At 38.8% G+C, this 24,027-nt stretch overlaps 1 protein-coding gene across 5 annotated transcripts in view; it reads left to right on the plus strand.

The window, feature by feature from the left end:
* Positions 1-24,027, plus strand: part of LOC131693017 (uncharacterized) — a 546,650-nt gene that overhangs the window by 232,317 nt on the left and 290,306 nt on the right. Inside the window, exon 3 of one of the 5 annotated variants that reach the window (XM_058980474.1) lies at positions 10,340-10,378. The exons of the other annotated variants lie outside the window; for them this stretch is intronic. The gene's annotated coding sequence lies outside the window, so the exon portion shown is untranslated. The remainder of the gene's footprint in view (positions 1-10,339; positions 10,379-24,027) is intronic. 5 annotated transcript variants of the gene reach the window in all.

The raw sequence follows: 24,027 nt of genomic DNA on the forward strand, positions 1-24,027 counted from the left end.
CAATTCCGGCAGATAATTTAAAAAAAACTGCAAAAAACGCCATTTTTACGCATTCAAACATTCATATCTTAAAAACTAAACATCAGAATCAAAAACAAATTAATAGCGTTCATACTGTTTTTTCGTTCTTTCATTTAAAATTGGTTTGGATAAGATCGGTTCAGCCATTGCTGAGAAACACGAATGAGAATTTGTCCGTTACATACACACACACACACAGACATTGTCCCAAATCGTCGAGCTGAGTCGATTGGTATATGAGACTCGGCCCTCCGGGCCTCGGAAAAAGTTTTCAAAGTTGGAGCGAATCCTATACATTTCTTTTGTAAGAAATGTAATAAAAAAGATGAGCAAAATGCGATGGTTTAAACTGTTTGGATATGCCAACACCTCAAATATGGACATTTTGGAGCGTTTTACTTACAATAGCATGCGGCAGCACCATCTGAAGGACAATATATGTACTAGAACCCAAAGTACTAACATGCAATTTTCGACTTTTGGCCAGGTTTTTAGGCAAATCCGCCACTGTGGAGCGTGATAAACCTGTTTTCATCAGATAGAGAGCATGTTTATAATTGAATAGAATTTATTTGAGGTTCGAGTCCATCGATTGTATGCGAATGGAAGTGGATGAAATATTGTTGCTTATAATTAAGAAAACATTCGTGTCACGTTCAGTTTATCGGTGTTATGCAATAAAAACCCGACTTAATCCACTTAGCATGGTACATGAGAAATGAGATATTTCTTGCACATATCACTGTTGGATCATTCCTCAATTTGCAGAACAGATGCGATTATAGGTTCCTAACTAGATGTCAATTTATACTTTTTTTCTGTTTGAAAAAAAAACAATAAAATGAAATAAATAATAAAAGTGGGGACTTGACAAAGTTTACACTAAAACTTAGGTAAAAATCTACATGTATGTATGTATGTTTGTAGATATGTAGGCTGCCACCATCCTAGCTTCAGTTTTGCTCTGCTTGCAGCTACACTTGATAGTAAGCTAAAATCTCGTTACCATTTTGCATCCAACGTACCGCTATATGAAGGGCCCAAAAGGGGGAACCCGTCAGCAAACACACCTACTCGGTATCCGTGGGAATCAAAAAATCTCCTTCCAACAGTATGATCCAACTGATTGAATAACGAAATTCGCACTGCTTGTCAAAGATTTAGAAGACCTTTTATCTAAATAAGTTGGGGTAACAAGTCGGACGGCCGCTGCAACCACACTGATAATATAAATTCGTAAATATTATGAAATCGATCATGCAATGCACGAATTCATTCGTCGTTTTCTGCAACGAAGCATTTTCGTGCATTCTAAATAGTAGGTTTCGTTCATTTCATGAACAAGAATGGCCGCTTGGTGAACGAAAGCTTTCGTAAATTTTACACGTTTAATGTATACTGCACGAATGTTATCGTAGATAACGACTTTATTTTTCGTGAATAAAACGAAATGTTTTGTTTATTTTAATAAACGTGTGTGTATATTACGAACGATTTCGTTGGTCGCGCGAATTCATTTCGTTTATCTTAGAAAAGTTTTCGTATTTATCAGCCACTTATTGTTTCAGTCGATCATTCGGGATCGATGTTTGACAACATCGATTTTTGCCTTTCTCATATAAAGAAAGGCTATGCAATCACTGTAAAAATCGACTTTTTAACCGAGGCCCGGAGGGCCGAGTATCATACACCATTCGATTCAGTTCGTCGAGATCGGCAAATGTCTGTGTGTGTATGTATGTGTGTGTGTATGTGTGTGTGTATGTGTGTGTGTCATTTAAACTCACACAATTTTCTCAGAGATGGCTGAACCGATTTTCGCAAACTTAGTTTCATCTGAAAGGTATAACGCTCCCATAAGCTGCTATTGAATTTTTAGTTGATCCGACTTCCGGTTCCGGAGTTACGGGTTGAAGAGTGCGGTCACACAGCAAATTCCCATATAAACTGGTACTACCATAATGTTCAAATTATGTAAAACATATTAAAATTGATGTAACATTACTCTAGTTTGCGGGTCTGGATCACTAATGATCAATCAAAGCAGCTTTGACCACATTGGCCACCTATGACGGTTCATGACGCCCTCGGGGAACCCGCCAAGTTCCTAAGCTAATATCACACCCATTCCACAACGAATTCTCTACCGATTTTTACGAACTTAATTTCAAATGAAAGATACAGTAATGCCATTGACTGCTGCTGAATTTCATTCGGTTCTGACTCTTGCTTCCGGAGTTACAGGGTTGTTAGTAAGGATACACTGGAATTTCCCATATAAATCGGTACAATCGTAATACCTCAGAGGCTAAAAACTATTGAAATGGTCACCAAATTACTTCTAATCGTAGATCTAGATCACTGATTGCCAATCAAACATTCTTTGAATATATTGTCCACTATCGACGATTCCGGAAGTCCGGAATTCCGGGCATATTCCACAAATAAAGTCACATCGGTTCATCGGTGATGACTGAACCGATTTTCTCAAACCAAGTCTCAAATGGAAGGCACAATATGCAGTTGAGTATTGCGTAGCCGCCCCTTCCCCCCTCCCCACCTTGCCCTTACACCTCCCTCCTTCATCACTCCCCTCTTCTTGGATCACCCTCACGCCCAGATTTCCTTCATCCACCCCGTATACCGAAATAAGATGAAGGATTTCTGACGCATCCTCCACACCCACTCTACTAAACCCCCATTCCCTACACGTTCAAACGCATTCCACCAACCTTTGCAAATTATAATCACATGAAGATAACATTGAACTCATGCTTATTAAGCTAATTAAATATTATTCTTTTGCCTTTCTTATATAGAAATGTTATGCAATTGCTCCAAAAACCGACTTTTTAACCGAGGCCCGGAGGGCCGAGTCTCATATAACATTCGACTCAGTTCGCCGAGATCGCAAAATATCTGTGTGTATGTATGTATGTGTGTATGTGTATGTGTGTATGTATGTGTGTGTATGTGCGGATTTGTTAACAAAATGTCCACATCGGTTACTCGGAGATGGCTGAACCGATTTTTACAAACTAAGATTCAAATGAAAGGTATAATATTCCCATAGGTTGCTATTGAATTTCATTTTCAACCGACATCTTGTTCCGAATTACGAGTTGAAGAGTATGGTTACAAAACAAAATTTGTTGATTTTTCCAAATCGGTTTCTCGGAATTTTCTGAACCGATTTTGACAAACTTAATTTTAAATGAAAGGTCCATCAGCTGCTGTTGAATTTTGTGTGGATCCGAGTTCTGGTTCCTGAATTACAGGATGATACGTACGATCACGCAGCAAATCCCGATTCTAACGAATTCTGCGATGAATGTAAAAAGGTGATTTTTTTCCAAAATGTAAACACAACTGTTGAATTTGTAGATCTAGGTCCCCAACAGTCATTCAAAGTCTCTTTGGCCACACTGGCCACCATCGACGGATCCGGAAGCATCCAAAGTCAGAATAACGGTTATATTGGTTTCTCGAAAATGGCTAGATTTGCTAAACTTAGTCTCAAATGAAAGGTGTTGCGTCCCCAGAAACTGATATTAAATTCCATCTCCATCCGACTTCCAGCACCGGAGTTACGGGTTGTGGAGGTCGATCACATAGAAAACTCCGATTCAAACCGATACCGCGATGAATGCAAAAAGGTGCTCTTATATATACTTACCAAGTGTAATAAGAATGAAAGACATTTCCATAAAGTTATATTGTACGAACCAGCTATTAAATCATAGTTTGGAGAAATGAGAAAGGCCCAATTGCACCTCTAGGTGAATTAAAACCGGTTTTTTTTATTTAAAAATGGATGTGGCCAAATCTATTTTACTGTGGTACGAAGAAATGAGTTGAATTTTACTTATTTAGTTTACATTGCACGAATGTATCCGTTGATAACGACATTATTTTTCGTAAATGAAACGAAATGTTTCGTGTATTATAATAAACGTTTATGTATATTACAAACGATTTCGTTTGTCGTATTCGATCTGTTAGGACCGATTTTTGCCTTTCTCATATAAAGAAAGGCTATGCAATCACTGTAAAAATCGACTTTTTAACCGAGGCCCGGAGGGCCGAGTGTCATACACCATTCGATTCAGTTCGTCGAGATCGGCAAATGTCTGTGTGTGTATGTATGTGAGTGTGTGTATGTGTGTGTATGTGTGTGTGTGTCATTTAAACTCACACAATTTTCTCAGAGATGGCTGAACCGATTTTCGCAAACTTAGTTTAATCTGAAAGGTATAACGCTCCCATAAGCTGCTATTGAATTTTTAGTTGATCCGACTTCCGGTTCCGGAGTTACGGGTTGAAGAGTGCGGTCACACAGCAAATTCCCATATAAACTGGTACCACCATGATGTTCAAATGATGTAAAACATATTAAAATTGATGTAACATTACTCTAGTTTGCGGGTCTCGATCACTAATGATCAATCAAAGCAGCTTTGACCACATTGGCCACCTATGACGGTCCATGACGCCCTCGGGGAACCCGCCAAGTTCCTAAGCTAATATCACACCCATTCCACAACGAATTCTCTACCGATTTTTACAAGTTTGATTTCAAATGAAAGATACAGTAATGCCATTGACTGCTGCTGAATTTCATTCGGTTCTGACTCTTGCTTCCGGAGTTACAGGGGTGTTAGTAAGGATACACTGGAATTTCCCATATAAATCGGTACAATCGTAATACCTCAGAGGCTAAAATGGTCACCAAATTACTTCTAATCGCAGATCTAGATCACTAATTGCCAATCAAACATTCTTTGAATATATTGTCCACTATCGACGATTCCGGAAGTCCGGAATTCCGGGCATATTCTACAATTAAAGTCACATCGGTTCTTCGGTGATGACTGAACCGATTTTCTCAAACCAAGTCTCAAATGGAAGGCAAAATATGCAGTTGAGTATTGCGTCGCCGCCCCTCCCCCCCGCCTTGCCCTTACACCTCTCTCCTTCATCACTCCCCTCCTTTTGGACCACCCTCATGCCCGCATTTCCTTCATCCACCTCGTATACCGAAATAATTTCTGACGCATTCTGGATTTCTGACGCATCCTCCATTCCCAATCTACACACCTAGAAAAAATAGTGTAAATGTACGTCTCCTGACCCTGACATATACGAGCATCAAAAATGACTTAGTTTTACGATTGATTTTAATTTTACATGACGTTTAATTTCGTAAATCATGTAATTTTACTCCACATACAGCGTTTGTTCTGAATGGTAGGAAGTGTAATTTTATGTCATTGCGCATGTAAAGTATATGTTTCATGTAAAATTAAACGGAACACGGTAATGTTCCGTCATATCGTAAATTACGGTTTGTTGAATTGTGTCATGTTTGCAATTACGTCAAAGATAAAATTCAGATTTTTTTGGTGTGTACTAACCCCCCATTCCCTACACGTTCAAACCCATTCCACCAACCTTTCCAAATTATAATCACATGAAGATAACATTGAACTCATGCTTATTAAGCTAATTAAATATTATTCTTATGCCTTTCTCATATAGAAAGGTTATGCAATTGCTCCAAAAACCGACTTTCTAACCGAGGCTCGGAGGGCCGAGTCTCATACAACATTCGACTCAGTTCGCCGAGATCGCAAAATATCTGTGTGTATGTATGTGTGAATGTATGTATGTATGTATGTATGTATGTGTGTGTATGTGCGGATTTGTTAACAAAATATCCACATCGGTTACTCGGAGATGGCTGAACCGATTTTTACAAACTAAAATTCAAATGAAAGGTATAACATTCCCATTGGTTGCTATTGAATTTCATTTTCAACCGACATCTTGTTCCGGATTACGAGTTGAAGAGTATGGTTACAAAACAAAATTTGTTAATTTGTCCACATCGGTTTCTCGGAATTTTCTGAACCGATTTTGACAAACTTGATTTTAAATGAAAGGTTCATCAGCTGCTGTTGAATTTTGTGAGGATCCGAGTTCTGGTTCCTGAACTACAGGGTGATACGTACGATCACGCAGCAAATCCCGATTCTAACGAATTTTGCGATGAATGTAAAAAGGTGATTTTTTTCCAAAATGTAAATACAACTGTTGAATTTGTAGATCTAGGTCCCCAACAGTCACTCAAAGTCTCGTTGGCCACACTGGCCACCATCGACGGATCCGGAAGCATCCAAATTCAGAATAACGGTTATATTGGTTTCTCGAAAATGGCTAGACCGATTTGGTCAACTTAGTCTCAAATGAAAGGTGTTGCGTCCCCGGAAACTGATATTAAATTCCATCTCCATCCGACTTCCGGCTCCGGAGTTACGGGTTGTGGAGTGCGATCACATAGAAAACTCCGATTCAACCCGATACCGCGATGAATGCAAAAAGGTGCTCTTATATATACTTACCAAGTGTAATAAGAATGAAAGACATTTCCATAATGTTATATTGTACGAACTAGCTATTAAATCTAGTCTAGTCTAGTCTAGTCTAGTCTACACATACACAGCCAATACATGTAGGGATCCTGGAAAATTGCAGACGTTCGTCCACAATTTTTCTTGTCATTATTAATGTTTGTGGTACATATTGAACATGACACAAGCATTAAAGCGGCCAGGCCAACTGTGCAGTGTACAAAATAAAGATGATTCAAAATTATACGGCAATCAAATTACGCATTCAATGAATAATTTAATCAACGGATTATTTTGAACCTTGAATGAGAAAGAAACGTGGACAACCGTACACAACCGTTTCAATTTGATGGGGGTTTGATAAATCGTTGGGAGTGACTTTGCTAAGAGGGTTAATGTCACTCCATTGGTCCTAGGTTCCTGGGATGGGACAGGAGTATTTAGCCCTGCCCTGGCTAATGAGCCAGGGTTATAGCGCCCTTACTCGCTCTCTGAAACAATAGAGAAAATTGGCGAAATCGGTTAATTAGTAGTAATATAAACAAAAAACGCATAAAAAATACAAACCAACAGACAACGCACCTTCGACAAAAATCCATACAGGACTTCTATGTCCTAATAGGCAGTACAGGATCCTGAAAACAGAAACCTTCCGCGTTCGTTGAGCGTTGACCGTATTGTACCGTATATTTCACAATAGGCCAAACCGATACTAAAAATTAACTGAGAAGTCATTGCTATTTCTATTTGGCTCAAAGGAACTATAGTGATTCCTCAAACAAATACACAAACACAAAAGATAAAAACGATAAGAAACCATAACCAGTAACATTAGGAAAATCCTCCGGAACTTCCTAAAACCACGGCGAACGACTTGGGACTGTGTACCACATTGAATATATTGAATACAGTCATAGTAGTACTTACTGGTTACTTCGGTGACACGGCATCCTACCCATAAACAACTTACAGTATGTTGCGGAATCATCCCTACACCAACTCTAGCTCATAGTAAATCATCTGGAGTACCGCATGTAGGTCTTCATTCACCGGCTGGTCCTCAGAAAAACCACGATATGCTTCGGTGTAGGTGAAAGGTAATTTTCGAACAACTAATCTCTTTTCACGATTGTAGTAATTAATTCCTGGCCAACCGCAATGGACCTAGTAGCTGGTATTGAATTTGAAATCCATCCTTCAACTGGAATATAGTTAACAGGTGGATTTCCCGAAGGCACTGTTCCTCTGCCACCTTCGCATGACGCACTGAAGCAGATTAACGTTGATAGGAACATGTGTGTTTCCACTTGTCAACAAATCGCGACGACTACAGATAAAAAACTTTAAAATTTTACAATTTTCAACTTGTAATTGAAGAAATGTCAGGAGCGAAAAAAATCTGCACCCGACGCGTACGCTTACTGTGATCGGAATCCCGAACTAGCTATTAAATCATAGTTTGGAGAAATAAGAAAGGCACAATTGCTCCTCTAGGTGGATTAAAACAGGTTTTTTTAATTGGTTTATTTGACACGGCTCAATGCGTTAGCTTAGAGGAGCCATGGGTCTTTTCTATATTTACAATATGTAAAAAATAAAAATTACAATACATTTTATTTTGAGCCTGTAAGATCCCGTGCGCGCAACTTGCTACAACTGCAACTACAACAACTCTCTCTCGTTGTCGTTTAGGTTCGTATCATCATCTTGATTACTACCTTGATACTCGCGATCAGATGTTCTTCCTGGCTTCTTGCCCTTGTGGGCCACGAATGTGAACACTCCATCCTTGGTGGTAGCTTCTTCACTGGTGGTATTAGTTGTTACGTTCGAATTACTTAACGCAGCGTTTGCAGTTGTCATTATTACCTTAACTGCAGCCACAAATTTGGCAACCGATTGTGGTTCAGGTAAAGATATTTTTTCTGCAACTGAGCTTTCCTTAGCAGTTTCTGGGCAGGGTTGTCCGTAGTGCGCCGTTTGTTAACAGAATTGGCACGTTTTAGTTTGTCCTTGATATGTACAAAGAGTTCGCTGTGTAATGGTATCACCCCCTTCTGTGTTGTACTGCAGGGTAAGGTAAGAGGGAATAGGTTGGTCTACCCGTATTCTCACCATAAAGACACCATTTGAAATACCTGGGAAGTAGTTTCTCCATGTGTCCTCCGTAATAGATTCCACTGCTCCGAAATACGACATAAATCTTTTAATTGCCACTTTACAAGTAAGTGGAGATAAATCGTGTAATTTAACTTCTATATTTCCATTATCCATGTATATAGGGATCTTGATTTCAGCGTTGTCACAAACAAGCACGTGTTTTAAGATGTTCTGCGAAATGAATCTTTTCGCCTGGGCGAATTTGTTGAAGGTTATCAGCACCGCATGCCTGACGTGCTCAAGCTGTATGGAGGTGACTTCCGAAAACCGAAGCTGCATTTTCACCTTCAGCAGATGTTCCACATCACGAATACTTGGTCTTAGCGAGTTAACGATGAAGCCACGCGACTCAGGTGCTGACGTCGAAGTTCCTCGAGACAACCGGCAAACATCGCAATCGCCAAGCCAGGCATTTTTGTTAGACGACGACAACGTGCGACCCAATCGATGGCAACGTGTGACCGGATGGATGGCACCACCGCGTGGATTGCAGAGTTAGCAGTATTGAACTGTAGTTAGGGCTAATTAATTGAAATATAGGCATTCGATGTTGAACAGTAGAGTAGGGTAGTTGTTTTTTAAAAAAGAGTATCACAAACTCTTTTTCTTAACTTGCGAAAAGACCTGAAGTCAATGGCCACTGTGTTAGGCCGAATAATAACGTTTTGTTGATGAGACTCAGTCATCATGATAGGTCACGCGAGAATAAAAATAACGGTATCCTTTGTTGTTCAGACAATGCGCACAAGTAACTTTTTTTTCGTTTGCTTTGCACTGGCTCGGACAGAAGCAGGAGCACACTGAGTATCGTGACCGATGTGTTTGATGGTTGCAAATAGACTGATGATCAACACTTATCTGACATATAGCAACAATGACTCCATATTGAAGCTCTGTTGACGTTGACGGTTCGACGAATGGTAGTCGTAAGTATTATAAACATATTCGTATATAGCAGCGAACAATTCGTTTGCCGAACGAAGCAGTTTCGTAATAAGCTAACGAAAGTCGTTTCGTGGTTTTCACGAAACACTCGTAATAAAAAATAAATGTGTTTAAATAGAACTACGAACATCATATATACGAAAAATTCGTATATTTTATGAAAATTATCTGTACGAAACTAATGCACAGCGATTTACGAATATATTCTATCAGTGCATCGATTTATTAAAGAAAATATTCGATAGATGAATTTAATTGAAAATAAGGAATGACGATTAGTTTCGTCGTTCCTGCGATTTGACGTCCTTGATATGTTTTTCATGATACTAGATTAATTTTCTCGTCGACACCGACAAATAGCAAGCAACTGATAAGCTACAGGGCAACATTGAATGCGTAATTCACGAAATTTTTCCAATTTTTCTCGAAAAAATCTAAAACTATTTCAAAGCATCAAATTGTATGTCATATGCGACCAAGATAAACATTCAATAATTGTGTCAAATTGGTACTAGTTTGGGTTTATCGTCTATCTAGCTCCAAGTTGGTGCTAGTTACTGATGAGATAAATTCGAAACACAAAACATCCACTTTATCGACTCCATACCGTATTATAAAACGAGTTAATATATTTTTTTCACTTAATTCAATCATTTTTATGTCTGTACTGATTGCAAGTCAAACGATTTGATTTTACTATATGGAAATTTTAAATATGACGTACCTTCGGAACCGAACTTATTTAAACTGATTTGGTGTACATGTCAGCATTATCTTATTTTGTTTCCTTTTTTTATTTGCAGGTGAGAATCGAGGAAATATGCCCTATTACAACCGTTAAAGTGAGTACTATGCACCAATTGAAAAACATATTAATGATTTTAACATCCTCTTGAGTTGAGTCAATATTTATTTGGCTCGTCAGGCTACACCCAAGAACAAAGCGGGGACATCTTGAGAAAGCTGTAAGTGAACGATAGAATTAGCACCGAAACACCAGCCAAGATTAATCTGCTCTTCCGACTCATTCTACAGTTAAGGGTTAAACAGAATGCTCCATTTGTGTCTGACTCGATTTGAAAAACTCCTCAGTTGTCGAGAACACATCGCCACGCTCGTTACAGAATGCAATCCCTATAGTTAGAAAAAATTTCAAACTCTGCTATTGAAGCTCCGTCAATGACAGCCAATCGTGTTCGACTCTTTAGACTGATCTTAACAATTAATCATTTACCAAGAACCAACCTAATCATGTATTGTACTTCGACTTCGTCTCATCAGTGTCTGGCACCGGCTTGTTATCCAGAGAGTCACTAAATCCAAAAACGTAACGTTTCTTGATTATGCAGGTAGAAAATTGAGTGCTCTCTACCTGCTCCGAGTTGGTGATCCTACGTGAACCGACCCTTAAACCTTTTTAACTAGTACTCTTAACACGGTTTGATTACAGATTCTCCGGATGTTCCATGAGAGCACACAATTTTTTTACGAGTATTCGATTGAGTCAATTCCTAGATTGTTACAAAAAACACACAACTTCGAAATTCATTTATATTCATGATTAGTTGTTAAAATTAGCTATTTACCACAAGCATTTGTTACAATTGGCTACAATTTGAATTATATCATAGCTGAGAAGCAGCTGTATTTTGCAACCACATCACGAATGCACAGCTCGAAACCATCGTATTTAGGCCAACCTAACTTGTTCTTGTTATTACTTTTCTTAGCCGAAACATTCCTCAAACAAAAGACAAAACTTTTCCTTATCCTTCCTCTTGTCGAACCCTCGCGGCATGCATGCCACTACCTGATCCTAGAGCCGCACCCGTTTCCCCCAACCCACCAAAGCCCAGAAACAATGTCCAAACATTGTCGAATTAAATTCACCGGAAGTGGCGTTCGATCCCTGCCCGATCCCTGCCCGTTGCGTTCGCTTTGCGGACGTTCTATCCCGTACACGACCAGTACACCCGCCACATCGCATTGCGATGTGGCGATGGTATGGTTCCGCTGCTGGCGCTGGGAAAACTTTATCGAAAGGCACTTTCTCCACCGTTAAGGGCGTAAAAGTGTTTCCGATTTCCCGCTAGAAGCAGCAACCGCATCCGAGATGAAAATCGACATCGAGATGAGTTGCGTTGGTGGCGTGGGATGAGATTGTTTCATTCCTTCGCTACCTAAATACACACACACACGTTTAAACATACCTACTTACCGATACTGTACATTGCTGCTGCTGCCAACCGAAAAGATCCGGCATTGACTAATGGATGTCGGTGTACGGACGGGTCCTTCAGGGAAGATGTTTGCGGTGATTGTGTATTGTACTTTCGAGTTCTCAAACAGTTCTGAATGCGCTTTTCGATGCACTCTTGAAGTGTTTGCAATCGATTGTGGGATTACTGTCAATAATGTGGCTTGTATGTGTGTGCGTGTGTGTGTGTGTTTCGTGAACTGTAACCACATGAATGCACTCGGAAAATGTCTTACAAGAAGTTAGTCGACGTGTATTTTGAAGAGTATTTTAGATGGGATTTTGGCATAAGCTCAAATTGATGTTATTTTCATTAATTAGATATTAAGTTCGTGAGAAATGTGTTATTACAGAGTAGCACTAAGTCTTGTCGTGGTGCGCGAGTGAAATATATTTTGGTCACGCCAGCCATTTAGTGCTCAGCACGGAGAAACACCTTGACTTGAGAACTCCTGTTTTTAATCGCCTTATACGGCAGGGGGAAAAACAGGCCCAGTGGATCGATTCTTGATTGAGGTACTTAAATTCGCCAGATTCCACACGGCCTCTAGTATCTTTTTTCGGAGGAAGCCAATAGACTGTTATCAATCTTCTGATGGACCACTTCAGCCCAGTAATTTCCCAACAGCTGTGCAGTCGAAACTTAGAAACTGATATATCAGCAAAGTGAGATTTGTTTGCTGATTTTTGGTGAAATATTGTCCGAGTCTCAGCTATCAAACGTCACTTTTACTGAGATCTCAGCAAAAAAATTGTTTACTGAATCTAGGCTGTTGAGATTTCGGCAAAAGGAACAAAAAAAGCTGAGAATTGACAGAAAAAATTAAGTGTGTATCCGTATCAACTACACGCACAATTTTATTTATGCATCGATAGAATACTTTTCTATCTGCCTCTCGTTTCTTCTGCTGTAATTTTATGCATTGGACATATTCGGTATATCCATTCATTGAATGCTTACTAGAAGTATATGCATGAAAATGCATAAAAATCACAGCAGAAGAAAAAAAGGGAATAAAAAGTGCTAACTATGCATATTTTTGTTTCTCAGTGTAATATTGCGACAAACTGTGCATCTACGTTGCTGCGGTAGGCGCAGGTACGTAGCCAGAAGGGGGAGGGGGGGGGGGTTTAATAACCTCTCCAAATTTAAAAAAAACATGTTTCTCGGCGACTTTACAAAAAAAATAGTAGCTCGTTTGGTTTGAACAAATTATTGAGGAAAAGTCGAAAAATATTTCCAACAATTGTCACGAAACTCTACGAGGGGGAGGGAGGGGTCAAAATTCGCAGAAAAACCTACGTCATTTCTGTACGGCCCCAATGGTAAGGGTTACGATATGGCTCAAGCTAACTAAGGCACAACATTTTCGATACGCACAACAAGTACCTAAATAAATCGAAATGAGCGAGAGTGTGCCTGTGTAAATACACCGAACTTCAAGGTGTTCTCCGAAGCTCAAAACAATCGGCTTTCCAAATTTGAGATCCGTCGATTTGTTTTATGTCAATTTATGAACTCTAGTGTCGCAAAAAGCAACGCAGTACTAGACTCATCGCAACGGCATGCTCTCAACTAGCACTGAGTGCCGTAACTCTCAAGTTGTGGTGTGCAAAGCAGTACACAGCACACTGCCTAATTAAAATATATCTGTCGGCTTCTACTGTCGTCTCCGCTCCGACGTTCGACCAGAGAATGAGCTTGCCCGAGCAATGCTGAAAGTTATGTATCCGAGGATGACGTCATCGGCAAAATCAATACAGTCAATCAGAGCCATGGAAAGGAGACATCACGAGCGCTTGACCGCTTGATGCCTAGATCTAGCAGTGATCAAATGCAGTGCCCATCGTAGTGTATTGTCTTAACATGCCTGGCTGCTACTGCTGTTATTTACGGCCCGACGTTCGGCGGGAAAATAAACTCGCTCGAGGAATGATATGCTATAAATCAACGATTCTCAACCTGGGGTCCGCGGACCGATAGGGGGCCGTGACGTCGTTGAGAGGGAGTCCGCAAAGAGGAAAATCTTTTCCGGACGGATATTGAAACTTCAAGTTTTTTTTATCGTATCAGACTGAAAATAATATATTGACAGCATTTAAATCGATGTTAAGCCGTGGGGGTCCGAAACCGCTCAGGGTAATTCTGAAGGGGTCCGCGACCGCCCAGGATAATTTCGAAGGGGTCCGCGATGATCCAAGGTGATTTCGAAGGAGTCCGCGGAGCAAACAAAGTTGAGAACCGCTGCTTTAAATAGTCGAGGATGGCGTCATTCATAAAAGCGTAGTGTACTGGGTGCTCAAATCTGTCGTACGAGACGCTATAGGCACGATGTTATTTGTCTGGCAAAAGAACAACTACTGATTCAAACAGGCACGTGACACATTTCTATATAACTTTTCGTGTTCGTTTTAGTCACTAAGGTGCTCCCTATTGACGGCTCTGCCGGGGATAGATTGACTGATGTATGGGAGTTTTCACGTTTTCCGAGATCTATTCATTTTTGCTTGTTGTTCAATAGTACGCTATTGAAATACAAAAACACTATAGCAATAAAACATAATTTCAGTTAATTCCGAATTATTTGGTGATAACCAGACGGAAATCCGGTCATAAATAACAAAGTCATTAGCGTTCAAAATAGTGACGCAAAAACGTGACATCGTTTAACATGAATGACACCCCGCCCCAGATAGTGCAATAAGACATATTCAATGTCAAAATGTGGGACACATTGTATCTGAGACCTCAGGTTTCATTTTAGAGTCAGCATTTCTTCATAGGATGTTCACAATATTATTCTACAACTTAGTAAATAAACATTTTTTTGATTAAACGAAAGTAGAGCAAAAAAATTCTTAAAACACTGTTTTAAGCAAAAAAAATTCTCAAAACCCTTTTTTAATCCACCTAGTGGTGCAATTGTGAAACATTTTAAAGTTACATGAAAACAACCAACACCACAGAGGAGTATTTGACCGAAAAAGCTGGCCGAAAGTCAAATTTTCAAAAACCGTTATCAATGACATTATATTATATCATAATATTCCCTAGTGATTTCTGCATTAGATGGCAACCACGTTGCGTGTATTTAGTAAAGTTTGGCAACGTTGACAGTTCAAATGTAGGGGTTTTTAATACTCCTGGCTGATTTAAAGTTGCGCGTGGAAACAAAATCTTCCAAACATTAGTTATTCGAATTGTTCTGACTCAAATATCTTATGTTTTTAATAAAACAAGGTCAGGTTCATATTTTGGTGTAGATGGATCAATGTACTCTAAAAAAATATCAGTCTTATTAAACAAAAATACAAAGAAAAAAAATCCGCCATTTTTTGTTACTTTTCAAAATTCGATGAAAAAAAACTTGTACATAATTGCTCCATTTTGAATGAGAGCTATTTGAAAAATTTGATATTTTTGACATTTTCCTCGTTTTATTACATTGTCCGTGCTAAGTTCAAACTTTTACAAGGATATTTCGTTTCGAAATAATGTGTAATTCTTGGCAAGATTTAGGTTTAGTTAGCTGGGAAACGAAATGATGATTTTATTGAACCAGAGTGCTTCAAAGTGCTTCGGCACCAACTGAGTCATTTCGGAACACAGTTGAAGCAACATATGTAGTTCAATTCAGTACTAAAACTAAACGATTCGAAGCACTTTGGAGCGCTCTGGTTCAATAAAACCATCATTTTGGTTCCCATTATTTCGAAACGAAATATCCTTGTAAAAGTTTAAACTTAGCACGGACAATGTAATAAAACGAGAAAAAATGTCAAAAATATCAAATTTTTCAAATAGCTCCCATTCAAAATGGAGCAATTATGCGCAAGTTTTTTTCGTCGATCTAGTAGTATTTAGGTTAAACTGAATCAGGGCATAAGAGTTTTCACTGGGGCAGATTGGGAACATGAACTTTTTCAATTTTGAAAAGTGAGAAAATGGCGGATTTTTTTCTTTGTATTTAAGTTTAATAAGATTACTATTTTTAGAGTATATGGATCCATCTACACCAAAATATAACCCTGACCTTGGTTTATTTAAAATATAGGATATTTGAGTCGAAACAATTCGAATCATTAATGTTTGGAAAATTTTGTTTCCACGCGCAACTTTAAATCAGCCTGGAGTATTAAAAAAACCCTACCTTTAACAGTGAACAGCGTTGCCAAACTTTAATAAATACACGTAACGTGATTGCCATCTAATACAGAAATCACTAGGCAATATTATGATATAATATAATGTCCTTGATAATGGTTTTTGGAAAATATGACTTTCGGCCAGCTTTTTCGGTCAAATACTCCTCTGTGCAACATATGATTCAGCTATATAGTTTAATCAACAGACCCTATGGTTGAAATATATTTTGGTTACTTTCATGTAACTTTCAAATAGTTTACAATATCGCCTTGATGTCAAAGAGAAAGTTGCACGAAAGTTTACGGGCCTTTTGAAAAACCTAATATTGTTGATGGGAAAACGCGACTAACTTATGAAAAGGTTGTAATAAAACAAAATAATTGTGTTGTTAAAACAAAAGTAAAAATATCTCGAGAACTACTACATTTTAGAAATTTTTTGGTTAGGAGCATTTCGATTTAAAATGGCGTTTAAAATCATATCAAAAATTGTATTTTTGACTGCAAATAGTAAAAATTATAAAAAAATGTCAAAAGTTGTTGTTAGGAAAACTTTTTTATTAAAAGCTTCTCCATGATCCAAATACACTAAAAAGGTTGCTTTTACGTCTTTAAAACGATAAACATTAAATTTTTGACATTTTTTGATGGTGTAACGCGAATAACTTTTAAAAAGAGCATAATTACACGAATTAATTGTTTTTGAAGTAGCAAAATTTCAAATATCTCGAAAACTATCGCATTTTGGAAGATTCTTGTTAAATGCATTTTGATTTTAAATGGTGCTTAGAATTATATTCTGTAATAAAATTACAATTTTGTATGTCAATTAGTATGAAATTTAAAAACATGTACGAAGTTATTGTTAGAAAAACTTTTTTACCGATTTTTTCTCCATCATGCAATCACAATCAAAATGTTTCTTTTCTCTTTAGGTTTTTGGTAACAAAATAGAAAAAAATTAAAAAAATGGGTTTTTTCGCAATTTAAATTTTTATCATAAATTTTTGTTTTTTTTTGAAAAATGACACAACATTTTTTTCAGTGTATATTTTTTTCGGAAAGAAGTATTCATTCGCTGTAACTTGTTCTCAGATAGTTTTGCTGTATAAAATACAGTAATCGAACAAAAAAAAATTGAAATTCGTACACGTAGAAACGTTTACGCCCTTTTGAAAAATTACTCTTGTATCAAAATATTCCAATTGCCAGAGAATATCATGGAGATTCATACAGCGAACACACCTGCAAAGTTTCGTTCGAATCGACGATGGTCATATTTTGCGGTCGGCCGGTTTCTCATGGAATCCCTTAGGGGTTATTTCATAGACTTCTTCCAAAATTTGGCGAACCTATTCCAATTCGTATACCAATTAATTGATATACTTAAGGGTTTATGTGTTGCAGATAGAGAAAATACTGAAATTTTCAGCTTTTTTCCTACACAATATTACGAAAGCTTATTAAACAATTTTTCCTAATAAGTTTGTGAAAATTATAAACTATTTGGAATTCTTTTATTTTTTATTTAACCACGATTTTTTAATAAATAGTGACCATCGTTTCACAACGTAGTCTATTTTTTATGGCTTGCGGTGAGCACGATCTCTCGAATTGCTGAACTGAAAATTATGGAATAGAAATTATTTTTTAATATTCTTTACAGATTTAACTCGCCGCGCAGATAGCTCTGAATTAGACCCGCTGGTGCCCTAAGACGATTTCGCTAGATTTTCAGAGCACTGTGCACCCAATGCATTAACGCAAGTGATGGAAGGTTATCGAAAAGTTTCGTGAAAATGAAAATTCCAGTGATGATGATGATTTTCCCAAACGGTTTTCGAGAGATTTTTATTTGTTCTTTGGCATTAGGATTAGCGATAATAATTAAAATCAAATTCAAAATCAATAATCCGTCGATGTGATGACTTTCTTCCAACGGATAACATATTTTTAGGACTTTTATATTATATTGTCTTAGCTTTGGAAATTTTTTCATTAAGATCTTTTCAAAAGCACGAAACAAAATCCTGGCTACGGGCGACTATTTGGAGATGGTTTTCGCAGTATTGATTCAAAGCAACATTAACAGGGTTAAAGTACACGTAGTTATATTACATATCGTTCGACAGTTTGCACAGTCAACTTTACCACCGAATAAGAACAAACGAGCAACATTGTTTCTAAATTCGATCCAAATTGTTGCAAAACTTCGGCCAGGCTGTTTTGAAAACTTCCACTTTGTCCGTAAGAACTTTGGTTGAGCATGGCAGCAGAAACGAATTAAAATCAAATACTATGGGTACCTATGTTGGATAGAAGTGTTTGCTTCTCTACCAACTGAAAAAAAGAATCATTCAATCATACCGAAAAAAGCAAACTTCTACAAGAGCGTGCAGGAATAAAGGAAGGGTCGAATAGAAATAGCAGCTACCAAATAAAAGAATCCTTTTAGCCGTGTAGAGTCGAGAGGGACGAAAATGCTTGAGTGCGTTAGAGTATCACTTAGGCGGAGTCAAGATTTTCAACAACAAACTTGTTGGAGTGTTACACGAACCAGCATTATAATAATTATCTTGATCAAACAAAATTATTAAAATTTCGGCGGCTGCGATTCCGTTATGAAATCAAATCTGTGCCTGTGTTCGTAAGAGAGCCTATACTGTAGCGAACACTTTACAATGGCGAACGTCGCTTCCCTATTTCCAATGTGTGCTGAAACCTATCCAGTAAATTAAAATTGACACTGGCATCGACAGCCGTCCGTTATCGGTGGTTTTCAATCAATAAGTGTATTTCACAAACGATTGCATCGAAATCTGTTTGACTATCACTATCATTATCAGCATCATTATTCCCATCTCGGTGGTAGTCAGCACTCAACGCCAGCGATCCGATTCCACCGATTTCATACGTTGCCAGAATGACCCCGAGGCATAACAAAAACATTATAACGATAATAATTAATCGTAGAAATGCCATTCCGGCAATCGGTGTCCAGATAATTTTGGGCTTCAACAAAAACATCGTTCTCTGTGGACACTTGGTATAAGGGAAACACGGTCACAGATGTTACACGAAAACTGTACCATGTTCGAGCTTCGTGCTATTAGCGCCATCCGCCGTTCGCAACCGGCATGTTTTACATATTACATTTTCTAATATTTCTGAACAGTCCGAACAAAAAAAACGAAATAATTTCTGGTTTGAGCTGTTGCAGACATCATTATCCTAAATAACGGACCTGGCTTGGAACGAATTTCAAAATTACACGAGATTCGCTAAATTAGTCCCAGCAAAGCGACTCGAACATGGCACACGCATAATTTAGAGCAATCACAAACGTGACAGCGCAACCAATATGGCGACCGAACAAGTCCGTACCAACTACTGCCAGTCCCGTCATAACTCAGTGTTTTGATCGAAACCCATACCCAGTAGTGGTAGTAGGCTATTATGTCACAGCAACCAAACGGTTCAACACGCCCGGAAGCCGTGTTCCCTGTAGTATGGTGGCACACAGATTCTATAGGTACGTAGTTACGTGACAAACAATTCCCATTCCCCACTACAGTCGACGACGACACCCAGCGAAATTGATGCTTTAATTCTCCGTGCGTGATGCATTGCGTGACAAAGTACCATTCATTATCCCGGACCTAGATGAGACCGGCCCGGTTGCGGATGGATGAATTACACTTATTTTGTATGCATGAGATGGTTCCGTCTGGTAGTCAAGTTTCTTGGGAAGTTGAGCGAGTCGCACGATTTTTTTTAATAGCATATTCCAGGATGTCACCAAGAAACAGTCTCACTGGCTGGAATCGGAGAAGGTTGGAATATGTTACAATGTTTCTAGTGTCTCCACATATTTATGGTTTTTCAAAATTAAATTATTTTGTTGATAATGTGTGTAAGTCTAACAATTGAATATGTATCCCTATCCCATTTAAAAATTAAGGAATAAAAGCTACATGAGATTTTGAATGTTTCAAACTGCCGTTTTACAGAGTACAGCAACAGATTTTTGCGCTGTATGGTCGAAAATACCTTCATAAATCTTGTGCTAAATTTTAAAGTGTCCACGACTGACATATGTAACAAAAAAAATACTGAAATTCCAGCGTTTTGTCTAAGGTAGTCGCAGCTTCATTGTGTGGAATCAGCACTAGATACAAAGCGCTGATATATGTTCTTTAAAAAAAAAATAAGCAGAAAATTTCTCGATCAGCATATTTTAGTACTTTGTCCTTCGAAGATTAATTGTTTTTAACCTTGTTGCTACATTTGATTGAAACAATGACGCATTACGACACAGAGATGATTGAGTTCAGCAGAACATATTCCAATCAAAGGTTACCAAATTGAAACTTATGGTTATAAAAATTGGAAAGATAACGAAACATTCGAAGGCTAGAACAAACTTTGCTTGTAATATAATCCGCAGTTAGCATTATACTAACAGAGCTAACACATATCAATCTGGTCATATAGTGAAATATCGTTGTTTGAGGATGCCTTGCCTTGGCTAAGATTAAGGAATGATGGAATATTACTCTCTATTCGAACTTCGTTATCAAGACCATTCTTCGCACTTTGTGATACATTTTTCAGTTCTTAAACAGCCTAAGTAGTGCGATTTTCAAACTTTGAATTTGATCTACGTCACATCGAAGCTCTACTTCGTCAGTATATGTCGTATATCGTTATCCGATACACACGAAAAAAAAAACTATTGGTAAAAATAAGAGTGTTCCGCTCTTAGCAAAAAACAACCAACGCCAACTATTAGGTTGAAAGTAAAACTTTTAAATTAATCAAGAATAATAATCAAAGTAAAAGTTTTCTTTTTAAGCAATTGAAAAATAATACTCAAAACAAAAGTTTTATTTTTAAACTAAGAGTATGCGTTGGTTGTTTTTGCTAAGCATAAGCATAAGCATAAGAGATCGCCCGTAGTTGCTACTCCGTTATTGACCAGAACCAAATGAGGTTGCAAAATGTTAATTGGAACAACATGCTTGGGAATAACACGATGAGCCACATTGTACAATCTATATTAATCCCTACATACTGATAAATACCGACGCCGGCCACGTCCGAATGCAGATCTTCTGGGAAAGGAAGGAATGTTAGTCAGATACATGTTGCTACTAGAGACCGAGGAATCCTCTGCATCTCCACATCTATCACGGGAAGGGGAGAGTTGTTAGTAAGTGTGCCAATAGCGTTATCATGTAATAATTGCTCTGGGCAGCTGGCTGCAGACAATTTGGAGTATTTATCATTTGTTGTATTAATACGATTAGCAAAATAAGCAACTTGAACTCCGGATAGCCGGCTATAAGGAACACTGCTTATATTTTAATAATATTCAATCACGCGACGATTTTTTTTCGAGGTTTCTAGCGTGTCGGTGCTGATTTTACCCGGCGATCGTTTGAATAAAATGCGGAATCTTATACAGAAGATATTTGAGTGCGTCTTTATTTTTTTTTCTGGCGTCGAGTGCTATTTTTTAGATAGTTGGAATTGCACATGTATAATGATTTAGTAATAAGAGGGGCTTTTATTAATATTAAACTGTATTAACCCTCCGGAAGTCGCGCAGATGGCCCACTGTACGAGCAGCCGCTGGTGCGCTAAAACGATTTCGCTAGATTTTCAGAGCAGCGTGTACTCAGTGCACTAGCGCGACTTCCGGAAGGTTAAGGATGGGTAAGGGTTTCAGCGAGAAAAAAAGAACACTCCCTTCTAAAACCCCGCGTGAAGCGAACAGATCGAAACCCCTGCACACCACAGCGCACCACCCCAACAACACACTGCAATCCCTCCATGCAAAAACATCGACAAACGACTCGGTGACGAAACCTTCGTCTCCGGAAAAACACGACTCGTGTTGCATCCTGCCATTGCAAAACCACCCAACCGATCCCTTTCAAACCCTGCACACATATTCCATACCAAAAACACCCAACCCCCATGTTGAGTTCCTGAGACAAATCTTCAATTAAAGGGGTTCCTAACTCATTTTAAATAAATACTACTATTTTTCATGAAAAATTCCCCATTTTTATGAGTAAACACCCCCTCGCAAATACAACACTGCTCGAGCACGGTAGCGCATCGGGTCAGATCGATCTATAACGCTGTATGCGAAATCTACCAAAGGAGATGGCAAGATAGTGAGAGCCAACTGAGGGTGTGTTGGTACTCACTGATGCGCTGCTGTTACAAAGTGTAGTTCTGTAGAATGCCCTTGAAAAGATATACAATCGACGAGAGCTTCATTCACTAGTGCGAAAGAGAAAGAAAACGGTTGCCATCAGCCCACTACGCTGGGTCAACCACGAACGCACGCACACTCTCGTCCGAGTATGCAATGAGAGAGCAAGCGCGAATCACCCATCCTCGCACCAGACCCATCTGAGTACCTACGCGGCACGCACCAGTGCTGGTGAACAAAGATAGGACGCGACGGCGAGGTCCAAGTGTGCGTGGAGTATTGGCATTGGTTCCACTCACACTATGCGCAACGTATAGACGACAGACCGATGCAGTGCATCCCTATATCGTTTCGATGCCCCTGGCTATATCCATTCATCACCATAGGCTATGTGTTGGTTGTTTTTTGCTAAGAAAGAAAAACTCTTATTTTTACCAACATTTTTTTTCTATGTGTAGGCGATTATTGCTACATTAGAGGTCTATCATTGGAGTATGTATAACACTTATGTATTATCGGAATAATTGCTAATTGTTTTGCTTTTGTCACGCGTATCTTTGGTATTATGTGTACTAGGCGTAATGGACGATTGGCATAAATTGAATGCACATCCGGCTGTGGTCCACTGGGTTGATAACTGTCGATTATCTTTCTCCAGACAAAACTAGCCTAGAGACCGTCTGGTATCCGGAGCGTTGAAGTATCTCAGCCAATAATTGATCCACTGGGTTCCTGCTCCCCTGTCGTAAGAGGCGATTCAAGACAGGAGTCCTCAAGACAAGGCGTTTCTCTGTTCCGAGAACTAAATGGCTGGTAGGACTAAAATATGCCGGTCGCGCACAGAGTGTCGTGGGTCTTGCTGTGTTAAGCGAATCTCGGACACAGTCCGTCTTCGCAGCTTCCAACAAAAATTGCCTTGCAAATCCGCGTGAAATGCCTCTTGCAAGTATACTTGCAAATAGGGCTATTAACGCACCTCTTAGATCCGACCTCTCCACTCGTGATATTTGTGTTGTCACAGTCAATATAACTGCTGATAACATAAACAGCAAATACGTCTATTGTTTGGTATATTTGCCGTATAATGAATCATCACCTTCTGGTGATTTCACAAGGGTTGTATCATACTGTGGCAGAAGTGGGTTTCCACTCGTAAACGGGAGTGTCCAAATGCCTACTAATTTGTGGCAGCACAGATACCAGTTTGAGAGTCACCGAATTGATGGAATACTTACGCAGCACAAATCTGCGTATAGGGTATTGTGCCTATTACAACAATAGAGCGTATTGTGACCCTATTTCGAACCTCTTGGTTTCGAACCAAGCATATGAGATACTGACAATATCTGTTTAGATAAAAATGTGTGCAAAAATATGTTATATTCTTCATTAGTAATGCACAAATCTAATTAGACCTCTCGGCCAAATCCAACTTTGCAATAAAAAATATAAATAATAGGAGAACCCAGGACTATTAAGGGGGTTCTACTCGCGAGGCCTAAAAATGAGCACTTTTTTGGAGATAAATTGTAAAGCATCTACTCAATGGATTTTGAATCTTTTTTTGCCTTTCTCATATAGAAAGGTTATGCAATCGGTCTGAATTCCGACTTTACAACCGCGGCCAGCCGGACCAAATCTCTAAAACCATTCAACTCAGCTCGCCGAGATTCTCTATCTCGGAGCCTTCTGCTCTATCTCGGAGCCTCACTTGGTTCATGGAGTGGCTCGACCTATGAGCTTTGGTTTAACTCTCGACTCTTCTCTCGCCTCTTGTCTTCATCTATTACTTCGCCGTTTAGCTCTCGTCCTCTGAGCCTTTTAGGTGCTGATTTCTTGACCCATTTAGCTCAAATTTCCGT

Source organism: Topomyia yanbarensis, chromosome 3, assembly GCF_030247195.1.
Source record: "Topomyia yanbarensis strain Yona2022 chromosome 3, ASM3024719v1, whole genome shotgun sequence".
Classification (NCBI taxonomy): domain Eukaryota; kingdom Metazoa; phylum Arthropoda; class Insecta; order Diptera; family Culicidae; genus Topomyia; species Topomyia yanbarensis.